The sequence below is a fragment of the Arachis hypogaea genome, chromosome 20, assembly GCF_003086295.3.
Source record: "Arachis hypogaea cultivar Tifrunner chromosome 20, arahy.Tifrunner.gnm2.J5K5, whole genome shotgun sequence".
NCBI lineage: Eukaryota > Viridiplantae > Streptophyta > Magnoliopsida > Fabales > Fabaceae > Arachis > Arachis hypogaea.
The window spans coordinates 89,213,962-89,224,229 of record NC_092055.1 but is presented as its reverse complement, the minus strand read 5'-3'; positions in this window follow the sequence as shown (position 1 = coordinate 89,224,229).

The window sequence follows — 10,268 nt, the reverse complement described above, 5'->3', positions numbered from 1 at the left end:
TGGGCGTTAGTGACAGATGCAAAAGGATAGTAAATCCTATTCCAGCCGGATCGAGAACCAACCAGTGATTAGCCGTGCTGTGACAGAGCGCGTGAGCGTAGTTTTCACTGGAAGGATGGAAGGTAGCCATTGACAACGGTGATCCACCAACACACAGCTTGCCATAGGAGGACGTGTGTGCGTGAATCAGAAGACAGAGGAAAGCAGAGATTCAGAAGACAAAGCATCTCCAAAACTCCAACATATTCTCCATTACTGTACAACAAGTAACTTTTAATTTATGCTCTACTGGTTACTCACAATTCAATTGATAAACATAATTGACTTCCTGACTAAGATTTACAAAATAACCATAGATTGCTTCAAACCAACAATCTCCGTGGGATTCGACCCTTACTCACGTAAGGTATTACTTGGACGACCCAGTGCACTTGCTGGTTAGTGGTACGCGTTGTGAAAAGTGTGATTCACAATTCGTGCACCAAGTTTTTGGCGCCGTTGCCGGGGATTGTTCGTGTTTGAACAACTGACGGATTATTTTGTTGCTTAGATTAGGAAAATCTTTCTTTTTTTCTTTTTTTTGGTTTAGAGTCTTTTATTATTTACCCTTGTTAAAATACTTTAAACTAGCTCAGTTATTTAGAACGTGGTGTTTATGTTCATGATAATTGGCTATCATATTTTTTAAAAACTTTTTCAAAAATAATTTTTTCTATTAAATCCTGTGCCAAACTTTAAGTTTGGTGTTTTCAAAAATAATCTTTCTTAAAATTTTTGAAGGTCCCATAACTCATTTGGCTAGAGTGTTAATCTGTGTTCTTGGTAATTGGGTTAGAATCTTTTATACTCTTTTCAAAACCTTCTTTTTCAAAAATATTTTTTCTATTAAATCTTGTGCCAAACTTTAAGTTTGGTGTTTTCTTGTTGATTTCCCTTTGATTTTCGAAAATTTTGGTTTGGTTTTCTAAAAATTTTAAGTTTGGTGTTCTTCCTTCATGTTCTTGTGTTCTTGAGTTTTCCTGTGTCTTGATCTTAAATTTTTAAGTTTGGTGTTCCTTGGTGTTTTCCCTCAAATTTTTCGAAAACAAGGAGCATTAGATCTAAAAATTTTAATCTTGTACTATCTTATTGTTTTTCTCTCTCCTCACTAATTCAAAAAAAAAATATATCTTTTCAAATATCTCTTCTAACTTCCTAACTTCTTATCTTTTCAAATTTGTTTCAACTAACCAACTAACTTTTTGTTTGTTTCTTAACTTTTTCAAAACTACCTAACTAACTCTCTCTCTCTCTAATTTTCGAAAATATCTTCCTCTTTTTCAAAAAAAAAAAAATTTTTTTTAACTAATTAATTTTTATTTTCTTTTACGAAAAAAAATATTTAACATCAAAATTCAAATTCTTTTTAGTTATTTTATTTTATTTAAGTATTTACTTCTTATAAAATAAAATAAATAAAAAGGTAAATCAGTCCAAGTTATATCCATAGATCCATCATGGACATAAGTAGAAATGAACAGTCCAGGAGGACTCTGGGGTCATATTCTAACCCCTCTACTGCTTCATATGGGAGTAGCATCTGCATACCCTCCATTGGAGTCAGTAGCTTTGAGTTGAATCCTCAGCTCATTATCATGGTGCAGCAAAGTTGCCAGTATTCCGGTCTTCCACAGGAAGAACCTACAGAGTTTCTGGCACAATTTTTACAAATTGCTGACACAGTACATGATAAGGAAATAGATCAGGATGTCTACAGACTATTACTATTTCCATTTGCTGTAAAAGATCAAGCTAAGAGGTGGTTAAATAACCAACCTAAGGCCAGCATAAGAACATGGAAACAGCTGACAGAAAAATTCCTGAATCAATATTTCCCTCCAAAAAGGATGACACAGCTAAGGCTGGACATCCAAGGCTTTAAACAAGGAGATAATGAATCTCTTTATGATGCCTGGGAGAGATACAGAGAGATGCTACGAAAATTCCCCTCTGAAATGTTTTCAGAGTGGGTTCAGTTAGACATCTTCTACTATGGGCTTGCAGAAGGAGCTCAGATGTCTCTAGATTACTCAGCTGGTGGATCTATCCATATGAGAAAGACAATTGAAGAGGCTCAAGAGCTCACTGATATAGTTGCCAGGAATCAGCATCTGTATCTAGGCAGCAACCCTTCCATGAATGAAGAGGTTAAAACAGTAACTGCTGAATTCAGTACTGTAAAACAAGCTGCTGAATTCAATCAGCAATTAGATTTTCTAACAAAGCAGCTAGCTGAATTCAAAGACAGGTTACAGGAGACAAGGATAGCTAATATACATATGGACGAACAGTTTAAGCAAACAAAGCAGCAGCTATCAAAGCAACTAGTAGAAGAATGCCAAGCAGTTCAATTAAGAAGTGGGAAAACATTAAATACCCCACCTCAAGGCATCAAAAATTCAAGAAATGAGCGACCCACCAAAGATTCCCCTGAGGACAGTAAGAGCCCAGGAAAAAATAATTCTGGCACTAAAACCCCAGAAAATGGGTGGAAGGCTGGCGCTGAACGCCCAGACCATGCCCAAAACTGGCGTTCAGCGCCAGAAACAAGGCAGGATTGGCGTTCAACGCCAGAAATGGGCAAGAATCTGGCGTTGAACGCCCAAATGGGGCAGAATCCAGCGTTGAACGCCCAACAGGGGCACATTTCTGGCGTTCAGGCGCCAGGAACAGACAGTGAGCTGGCGTCTAACGTCACTCCAGCGTCTGACTCTGGCACTCAATTGCCAGTGAGGGATCAGACACACACAAGTGCTGATAACAACCCCTCTAAAAAGGCTTCTTTAACCACTAAGGTTGAGGAATATAAAGCCAAGATACCTTATCCTCAAAAACTCCAGAAAGAGGAGCAGGATAAGCAATTTGCTCGCTTTGCAGATTATCTAAGGACTCTTGAAATAAAGATTCCATTTGCAGAGGCACTTGGGCAAATACCTTCTTATGCCAAGTTCATGAAAGAGATCTTGAGTCATAAAAAGGAGTGGAGAGAAACAGAAAGAGTTCTCCTCACTGAAGAATGTAGTGCAGTCATTCTGAAAAGCTTTCCTGAAAAGCTTAAAGACCCTGGGAGTTTTCTGATACCATGCATATTAGAAGGTGATTGCACCAAGACAGCTTTATGCGATCTTGGGGCAAGCATCAACCTGATACCTGCATCCACTATCAGGAAGCTTGGCTTAACTGAAGAAGTTAAACCAACCCGGATATGTCTCCAACTTGCTGATGGTTCCACTAAATACCCATCAGGCGTGATTGAGGACATGATTGTCAGAGTTGGGCCGTTCGCCTTTCCCATTGACTTTGTTGTGCTGGAAATGGAGGAGCACAAGAGTGCTACTCTCATTCTAGGAAGACCCTTCCTAGCAACTGGACGATCCCTCATTGACGTCCAACAGGGGGAAATAACCCTGAGAGTCAACGATGACGAGTTCAAGTTGAACGCTGTCAAAGCCATGCAGCATCCAGACACATCAACAAACTGCATGAAAGTTGACCTTATTGACTCTTTGGTAGAAGAGATCAACATGGCTGAGAGTCTCGAATCGGAGTTGGAAGACATCTATAAAGATGTTCAGCCTGATTTGGAGGATTCAGGGGACATGAAAGAGCCTCTGAACTTTCTTCTAAAAGAGGAAAAACCTCCTAAACCAGAGCTCAAGCCACTGCCACCATCCTTGAAATATGCATTTCTAGGAGAAGGTGACACTTTTCCAGTGATCATAAGCTCTGCTTTAAATTCACAGGAAGAGGAAGCACTTATTCAAGTGCTAAGAACACACAAGACAGCTCTTGGGTGGTCCATAGGTGACCTTAAAGGCATAAGCCCAGCTAGATGCATGCACAAAATCCTATTGGAGGATAATGCCAAACCAGTGGTTCAACCACAGAGGCGACTAAATCCAGCCATGAAGGAAGTGGTGCAGAAAGAGGTCACCAAATTACTAGAGGCTGGGATTATTTATCCCATTTCTGATAGCCCCTGGGTGAGCCCTGTTCAAGTCGTCCCAAAAAAGGGAGGCATGACAGTGATTCATAATGAAAAAAATGAACTGGTTCCTACAAGAACAGTTACAGGGTGGCGCATGTGTATTGACTACAGAAGGCTCAATACAGCCACCAGAAAGGATCATTTTCCTTTACCATTCATAGACCAGATGCTAGAGAGACTAGCAGGTCATGATTATTACTGCTTTTTGGATGGCTACTCAGGCTATAACCAGATTGCAGTAGATCCCCAGGATCAAGAGAAAACAGCATTCACATGTCCATCCGGAGTGTTTGCTTATAGAAGGATGCCCTTTGGGCTATGCAATGCACCTGCAACCTTCCAGAGATGCATGCTCTCTATTTTCTCTGATATGGTGGAAAAATTTCTGGAAGTCTTCATGGATGACTTCTCAGTATATGGAGACTCATTCAGCTCCTGTCTTGATCACCTAAAACTTGTTCTAAAAAGATGCCAAGAAACCAACCTAGTTTTAAACTGGGAAAAGTGTCACTTCATGGTGACTGAAGGAATTGTTCTTGGGCATAAAATCTCAAACAAGGGAATAGAGGTGGATCAAGCAAAAATAGAGGTAATTGAAAAATTACCACCACCTGCCAATGTTAAGGCAATCAGAAGCTTTCTGGGGCATGCAAGATTCTATAGGAGGTTTATAAAGGATTTTTCAAAAATCGCAAAACCTCTAAGCAATCTGCTAGCTGCTGACACGCCATTTGTGTTTGACACAGAGTGCCTGCAGGCGTTTGAAACGCTGAAAGCTAAGCTGGTCACAGCACCAGTCATTTCTGCACCAGACTGGACATTACCATTTGAGCTAATATGTGATGCCAGTGATCATGCAATTGGTGCAGTATTGGGACAGAGGCATGACAAGCTTCTGCATGTCATTTATTATGCCAGTCGCGTTTTAAATGATGCCCAGAAAAATTACACAACCACAGAAAAGGAATTACTTGCAGTGGTTTACGCCATTGACAAGTTCAGATCCTACTTAGTAGGATCAAAGGTGATTGTGTACACTGACCATGCTGCTCTTAAGTATCTACTCACAAAGCAGGATTCAAAACCCAGGCTCATCAGATGGGTATTGCTTCTGCAAGAGTTTGATATAGAAATAAGAGACAGAAAAGGGACAGAGAACCAAGTAGCTGATCATCTGTCCCGGATAGAGCCAGTGGAAGGGACGTCCCTCCCCTTCCTTGAGATCTCTGAGACGTTCCCTGATGAGCATCTATTTGCCATTCAGGAAGCACCATGGTTTGCCGATATTGCAAACTATAAAGCTGCAAGGTTCATACCCAAGGAGTACAATAGAATACAAAAAAAGAAACTAATTACTGATGCAAAGTACTACTTGTGGGATGAGCCCTATCTCTTTAAGAGATGTGCAGACGGAATTATCCGTAGGTGTGTCCCCAGAGAGGAAGCACAGAGAATCCTATGGCATTGCCATGGATCTCAATATGGAGGCCATTTCGGAGGTGTGCGAACAGCCACCAAGGTTCTCCAATGTGGCTTCTATTGGCCCACACTCTATAAAGATTCCCGAGAGTTTGTATGTAATTGTGACAGTTGCCAAAGAGCTGGTAATCTGCCTCATGGTTACACCATGCCTCAACAAGGAATCTTGGAAATAGAGTTGTTTGATGTATGGGGAATTGACTTCATGGGACCTTTCCCACCATCATACTCAAACACTTATATTCTGGTGGCAGTTGACTATGTATCAAAATGGGTTGAGGCTATTGCCACACCCACCAATGATACTAAAACAGTGCTGAAGTTTCTCCAGAAACATATCTTTAGCAGGTTTGGTGTCTCTAGAGTGTTAATCAGTGATGGGGGCACTCACTTCTGCAATAAACAGCTTTACTCTGCCATGGTTCGGTATGGAATTCGCCACAAAGTGGCCACTCCATATCATCCACAAACCAACGGGCAAGCTGAAGTCTCTAACAGAGAATTAAAGAGAATCTTGGAACGGACAGTAAATACCCGTAGAAAGGATTGGGCAAGGAGCTTGGATGATGCTCTGTGGGCTTACAGAACAGCATTCAAGACCCCTATAGGGACCTCTCCATACCAACTCGTGTATGGTAAGGCATGCCACTTGCCCGTGGAACTGGAACATAAGGCCTACTGGGCAACCAGATTCCTAAACTTAGATGCCAAATTAGCAGGAGAAAAACGATTGCTCCAGCTAAATGAGCTAGAGGAGTTCAGATTCACAGCTTTCGAAAATGCCAAGCTATATAAAGAAAAATAAAAAAAGTGGCATGACAGAAAGCTGTCATCTAGAATCTTTGAACCAGGACAGAAGGTTCTGTTGTTTAACTCTAGACTCAGGCTATTCCCCGGGAAACTGAAATCCCGGTGGAGGGGACCATACGTGATTACAAGTGTATCACCATATGGTTATGTGGAGCTTCAAGATATTGATTCTGATAAGAAGTTCATTGTCAATGGACAGAGAATCAAGCATTATCTTGAAGGCAACACTGAGCAAGAATGCTCAAGGCTGAAGCTAGATTAAAAGCTCAGCAAAGTCCAGCTAAGGACAGTAAAGAAGCGCTTGTTGGGAGGCAACCCAATTTTTATTTATTCTCATGATTTTTCATGTTTTATTAGGTTCATGATCATGTGGAGTCACAAAATAAATATTAAAAATTGAAAACAGAATAAAAAACAGCAGAAGAAAAATCACACCCTGGAGGAAGCACCTGTCTGGCGTTCAACGCCAGAACAGAGCATGATTCTGGCGTTTAATGCCAGAAATGGCTAGTAAATGGGCGTTGAACGCCCAAAATGGGCACCAACCTGGCGCTGAACGCCCAGAGTTGTGTGCAATTCCCTCTTCTTTTGCTCGAGGGCGAGCAACATTCTAAGTTTGGTGTGGTAAAATAATTATGTAAAGGATCTATAGCTCAGTGGTAGAACATGTGGCTGCAAATCAAGAGATACCTCAGGGGATGCACTTCCCTCCACATAATTATTGGAAGCAACTGAGGATAGAAATACCAAAAATCACTAGGAATCAAGCCACAAAGGCAAGGAAGAGACATAAAAGAGCTCAAGAACATCATTGGTGCCTCAAGAAGGAAATGCCATCATCACTAAGGTGGACTCATTCCTTGTTCTTACTTTCTCTATTTTTCATTTTCTCTATGATAAGTGCTTATCTATGTCTGTGTCTTCATTACATGATCATTAGTAGTAATTAGTGTCTAGTTTGATTTTATCCCCAATTAAGTTATAGTCTATTTTTCTCATCATCAGCAAACATGAATAAAATAGTAGATCTTTTGAATAAGAGGCAATAAAATTTCGAGTTTAATAAGAGAAATTCTAATTAGTTAAATGTGGTGGCAATGCTTTCTGTCTTCTGAATGAATGCTTGAACAGTGCATATGTCTTTTGAATTTGTTGTTTAAGACTGTTAAATATGTTGGCTCTTGAAAGAATGATGAACATGAGACATGTTATTGATAATCTGAAAAATCATAAAAATGATTCTTGAAGCAAGAAAAAGCAGCAACGAACAAAGCTTGCAGAAAAAAAAAAAAAAGCAAGCAGAAAAAGCCAATAACCCTTAAAACCAAAAGGCAAGGGCAACTAAAAAGGATCCCAAGGCTTTGAGCATCAGTGGATAGGAGGGCCTAAAGGACTGAAATCCTGGTCTAAGCGGCTAAACCAAGCTGTCCCTAACCATGTGCTTGTGGCGTGCAGGTGTCAAGTGAAATCTTGAGACTGAGCGGTTAAAGTCAAGGTCCAAAGCAAAAAGAAGAGTGTGCTTAAGAACTCTGGACACCTCTAATTGGGGACTTTAGCAAAGCTGAGTCACAATCTGAAAAGGTTCACCCAGTTATGTGTCTGTGGCATTTATGTATCCGGTAGTAATACTGGAAAACAAAGTGCTTAGGGCCACGGCCAAGACTCATAAAGAAGCTGTGTTCAAGAATCATCACACTGAACTAAGAGAATCAATAACACTATCTGAATTCTGAGTTCCTATAGATGCCAATCACTCTGAGCTTCAATGGATAAAGTGAGATGCCAAAACTGTTCAGAAGCAAAAAGCTACTAGTCCCGCTCATCTAATTAGAATCTGAGCTTCATTCAAAAACTCTGAGATATTATTGCCTCTCAACCTATTAGTCTTCTATTTTATTTGTCTAGTTGCTTGAGGACAAGCAACAGTTTAAGTTTGGTGTTGTGATGAGCGGATATTTTATACGCTTTTTGGGGATAATTTCATATAGTTTAGAGTATGTTTTAGTTAGTTTTTAGTCTATTTCTAGTAGTTTTTAGGAAAAATTCATATTTCTGGACTTTACTATGAGTTGTGTATTTTTCTGTAATTTCAGGTATTTTTCTGGCTGAAATTGAAGGAGCTGAGCAAAAATCTGATTCAGGCTGAAAAAGGACTGCTGATGCTGTTGGATTCTGACCTCCCTGCACTCAAATTGGATTTTCTGGAGCTACAGAACTCGAAATGGCATGATTCCAATTGCATTGGAAAGTAGACATCCAGGGCTTTCCAGCAATATATAATAGTCCATACTTTGCACAAGGATAGACGACGTAAACTGGCGTTCAACGCCAGTCCTCTGCCCAATTCTGGCGTCCAGTGCCAGAAAAGGATCAAAAACTGGAGTTGAACGCCCAAACTGGCACAAAAACTGGCGTTCAACTCCACAAATGGCCTCTGCACATGAATTGCTTAAAGTCTCAGCCCCAGCACACACCAAGTGGGCCCCAGAAGTGGATCTCTGCATCATCCATCATAGTCCACTCATATTTTGTAAACCTAGGCTACTGGTTTAGTATTTAAACAACTTTTAGAGACTTATTTTGTATCTCATGACATTTCAGATCTAAACTTTGTATTCTCTAACGGCATGAGTCTCTAAACCCCATTGTTGGGGGTGAGGAGCTCTGCTATGTCTCGATGAATTAATGCAAGTATTTCTGTTTTCTATTCAAACACGCTTGTTCCTATCTAAGATGTTCATTCGCGCTTAACTGTGATGAAGGTGATGATCAGTGACATTCATCACCTTCCTCAAACCATGAACGTGTGCCTGACAACCACCTCTGTTCTATATCCGATTGAATGAGTATCTCTGAGATCTCTTAATCAGAATCTCCGTGGTATAAGCTAGAACTGATGGCGGCATTCATGAGAATCCGGAAAGTCTAAACCTTGTCTGTGGTATTCTGAGTAGGATTCAAGGATTGAATGACTGTGACGAGCTTCAAACTCCTGAAGGCTGGGCGTTAGTGACAGATGCAAAAGGATAGTAAATCCTATTCCAACCGGATCGAGAACCAACCAGTGATTAGCCGTGCTGTGACAGAGCGCGTGAGCGTAGTTTTCACTGGAAGGATGGAAGGTAGCCATTGACAACGGTGATCCACCAACACACAGCTTGCCATAGGAGGACGTGTGTGCGTGAATCAGAAGACAGAGGAAAGCAGAGATTCAGAAGACAAAGCATCTCCAAAACTCCAACATATTCTCCATTACTGTACAACAAGTAACTTTTAATTTATGCTCTACTGGTTACTCACAATTCAATTGATAAACATAATTGACTTCCTGACTAAGATTTACAAAATAACCATAGATTGCTTGAAACCAACAATCTCCGTGGGATTCGACCCTTACTCACGTAAGGTATTACTTGGACGACCCAGTGCACTTGCTGGTTAGTGGTACGCGTTGTGAAAAGTGTGATTCACAATTCGTGCACCAATCATCTCAGCATCTGTGGACCCCACAGGATCCCCACCTACCTCTACTCATACTCCTCCCTTTTCTCATTCATCCTCTCTTCCCAATAAACACCCTTCCCCAAAACCCTTCACCAATCACCTCAAGCTCTCTTCCCAATTACCCCTTCACCTATCACCTCAAGCTCTCTTCCCTACTACCCCTTCACCACTCACATCCATCCACTCTTCTCCACAAACCTACCTCATAAACCCCACCTACCTTCAAAATTCAAAATCACTTTCCCACCCAAACCCACCCTAAATGGCCAAACCTAACCCCTCTCCCTCCACTATATAAACCCCAACATTCTTCTTCATTTTCACACAACACAACCCTCTCTTCCTCTTCTTGGCCGAAACACAAACCTCTCTCCCTCTCCTCAATTTATTCTTCTTCATCTTTTCTTTCTTCTCTTGCTCAAGGGCGAACAATATTCTAAGTTTGGTG